General features: G+C 45.4%; 1 protein-coding gene across 6 annotated transcripts in view; it reads left to right on the forward strand.

Annotated features, from left to right (window-relative positions):
- Nucleotides 1-3,334, forward strand: part of LOC122544349 (guanine nucleotide-binding protein G(I)/G(S)/G(T) subunit beta-2) — a 171,047-nt gene that overhangs the window by 122,843 nt on the left and 44,870 nt on the right. For 2 of the 6 annotated variants that reach the window (XM_043683560.1, XM_043683561.1), the window contains exon 2: nt 1,216-1,380. The exons of 3 other annotated variants lie outside the window; for them this stretch is intronic. The gene's annotated coding sequence lies outside the window, so the exon portion shown is untranslated. Of the gene's footprint in view, nt 1-1,215; nt 1,410-3,334 lie in introns of all 6 variants that reach the window. One more of the 6 variants, XM_043683563.1, reaches the window with a different exon arrangement.

Genomic DNA, 3,334 nt, shown 5'->3' on the forward strand with positions numbered 1-3,334 from the left:
GGTGACATGTACTTCTATATGTGCATTGTATTCTGGAGCTAAGGATAGTGATGGGATAGGCGATAGCTCTCTCCAGTACATGGTTGACCAGGAATCTCTCCCACTTAGACCACTTGATAGTTGTGTGTTGGAAGAATTTGCAAGGTTTTATTCATCGTGAATTCTCCTTACTTGACTGTCAAATCCCCATATGAGAGAGAGTGAGCCATTTTAAAAACTCTAGTTCGTGGCTGTATTGTCTGCCTTTGGTCTCTTTTAATCTGAGGGAACATGGAATTGTTAGCGTTTAGCATTGGAGAACTATTGCTGCTCCCTCCTCTCCCAACCTATTGCCCCGTCTTCATGGGGTTGCTGTATTTTCTATTGTTGGTGTAGGTTGGGTATCCTTGGAAACAGGGCACAGCAGTAGCTACTGGATTTTATGTGATTACCCTTTAACTGGATGGTTGCTGGGGCAGCATGCTGCTAATATCTCTGTCGGATGCCACATATCAGGGAGCCAGATTGAGTCGTCTTTTTTTCCCAGAGCTTTTTTTTTCCCTTCTTGGATCTACAAATAACTTTGTGCGTGTGTTGAGCACGTTATTACCTAAATGAGCCTGTTGTGTGTTTGTGTTTTGATAACTGAAACTAAGTCCAGGGTTAATCCCACTTATTGCTTTCCAAGTGATTGCAGAAATGTTGCCAGAGTAAAGGTCAGACTCCACTGTGGATTAGGCTTTTTATGGCCAGCCTTTCTTGACTTGGATTTATTTCAAATGTTTGCCCCTCATGCACTTCATGGAAAAGAAAATTCTCACAAAGAATCACTCGATCTCCCACTCTGATATGTGGCTGTCACGCGCCAGAGTGCTACCCTAGCAACCACCAATCAGGTGACGTTTCACAAAACCTTCTGTTTGGAAATTAACTGTCAGCCTGACATCCAGGATTGGGTGGGCAGAGACTTTCTCCAATTAAGTGTGAAAGTTCGAAGCCATTGTCTCTATATTCCTGTGTCCCAGAGCCTCCAGCTCCTTCCCTCTCCCTGGCCACTGTCTGAGGCCAAAACAGACTTCCCACTACCTTGCTGTCCTGCTCGTCGTTGAAACAAACTTCTAATCCCTTACCTGCACCATTGCTAAGACTGCCCATTTGCACTTCCCCAATTTGGCCAGTTTAGCTGCTGTCTCAGCTTACCTGCTGAAACTGTCTTGTGCCTTTCTTTCCCTCTAGATATGACTGTTTCAACATAATCCTGGTTGGTCTCACATCTTCAGCCCTCCATCGGCTTGTGAGTCTCCAAAACTCTTCCTGTATCTGAACTCGCACCAAGTACTGGTCACCCATCACTTTTGTGCTCTTTGGTTCTCATTGACCCGTGGTTGAACAGTGGATCAGGTATTAAAATCTTCATCCTTGTTTCTCAGGTACCTCTCTCTATTGTTCTTCTTCAGCCCAAAACCTTCCACTCACTGCGGCCTCTTGAATGTCTCTGATTTAATCACTCCATCGTTGGCCTCCCCTTCAGCTGTCTGAAACTCTAGAATTCCCTATCAAAACCTTGTAGTGTTTCCTTTTTCTTCTTAAAACTGACTTCTTTGACTCAGCTTTTGATCCACTTTGCCCTATATGCTGTGTGACTTTGTGTCTGATTTTGTTCAATAGTCATCCCTTGTAAAGTACCTCGGGTACATTTTGACTGCAATAGAGTCATAGAGATGTCTAGCATGGGAACAGACCCTTCAGTCCGACTCATCCATGCCAACCAGATATAAATTGTTGAACTGTTGCAGTCCACTCGGTGTAGGGACAGCTGCTGTGGTGTTCGGGAGACTGTTCCAGATGTTTGACCACTGAAGGACCTGTGATGTGTTTCCAAGTCAGGATGGTGAGTGGCGTGGCAGGGAACTTGCAAAGGGTGGTGTTCCCGTGTGTCTGCTGCCCTGCCTTTCCCAGTGGCTGAGTTGATGGGTTTGAAGGTGCATCCTGTATTTGGTACATTGTCAGTGGGAGAGAGGCTGAATGCTAACAGTGGTGAATGTGGTGCCAGCCAAGCGGGTTGCGTTGTCCTGGATGCTGTCGAGGTTCTCACGTCTTGTTGGAGGTGCACCCATCCAGGCAAGTGGGGAGTCGTCCATCACACTCCTGACTTGTGCCTTGTCAATGGTGGAAAGGCTTTGGGGAGTCAGGAGGTGAGTTATTCTTAGGTGGCTTGCATTTCATTGCGGTAACTGTAAGGTAGTGAGAAATGCTCCATGCTGAGCAGGTTTGTAATTTTCTCTCCCTTTTAGTACTTGCCCCTCATTTTGGAATGATTGCCTTGCACCTCCTACTTTCTTGGGGAACGCTAAACATATATCTTCTGTGTCATTGCCTCCCTAGTATTGGTCATTAGTAAATGCAGTCCTAGGAGAATAAGTTCTCTACAGCTTTCCCAAAATCTCTGCTGGCCTCCAGTTTTGGTGCATCATACCTCCCTGGTTTTCTCCTATCGGTGGTGTGCTCTTGGATGCTTAGGATCTTGATTCTGAAATTCCTTTCCTAAATCTCTCTACCTATGTCTCTTTCTCCCTTTTTAATGCTATCCTTTAAAATATACCTCTTTGACCAATCACCTGTGCTGGTATTGCCCAAGTTGGCTCATGTCTGTTTGAGTGTTAACACCTGAAATGTTTTAAGGAATTTTCAAAACTTTGTTGAGAAGTATTGTGTAAATGTAAGTTCTTGTCATCGACTTGAGCAGTAGACCATAATTCATAGGAACAGGCGGATGACTTTTGGCGCCTCGAGTCTAGTCCCGCATTCAATAGAATCTTGACTGATCCAACAATCACCATGTCAACCCTCCTCCCCTTTCCTGTAATCCCTGATTCTCCTGTGGACCAAGAATCTATCTATCTCCATCTTCAAGGCATGCATTGACTCTGGAAGTCTTTGCCACAGACAGCTGTCAGTCCAAAGGTTTTCAACCTGCCGAAGAAATTCCTCCTCAGCTCAGTCTTAAATTGGCACCCCTAATTGTGAGATTGTGCCCCCTGATCCTCGACTGTCCCCAGAGGGGGATATGGAAGATATAGACTGTAGGGAAATAGATGGTGACATCTTGCAAAATGTCCAGATTATAGAGGAGGAAGTGCTTGATGCCTTGAAACGGTTAAAGGTGGATAAATCCCCAGGACCTGATCAGGTGTACCCAAGAACTCTGTGGGAAGCTAGAGAAGTGATTGCGGACCTCTTGCTGAGATATTTGTATCATCGATAGTCACAGATGAGGTGCCGGAAGACTGGAGGTTGGCAAACATGGTGCCACTGTTTAAGAAGGGCGTAAAGACAAGCCAGGGAACTATAGACC

The sequence above is a fragment of the Chiloscyllium plagiosum genome, chromosome 48 (genome assembly GCF_004010195.1).
Source record: "Chiloscyllium plagiosum isolate BGI_BamShark_2017 chromosome 48, ASM401019v2, whole genome shotgun sequence".
Classification (NCBI taxonomy): domain Eukaryota; kingdom Metazoa; phylum Chordata; class Chondrichthyes; order Orectolobiformes; family Hemiscylliidae; genus Chiloscyllium; species Chiloscyllium plagiosum.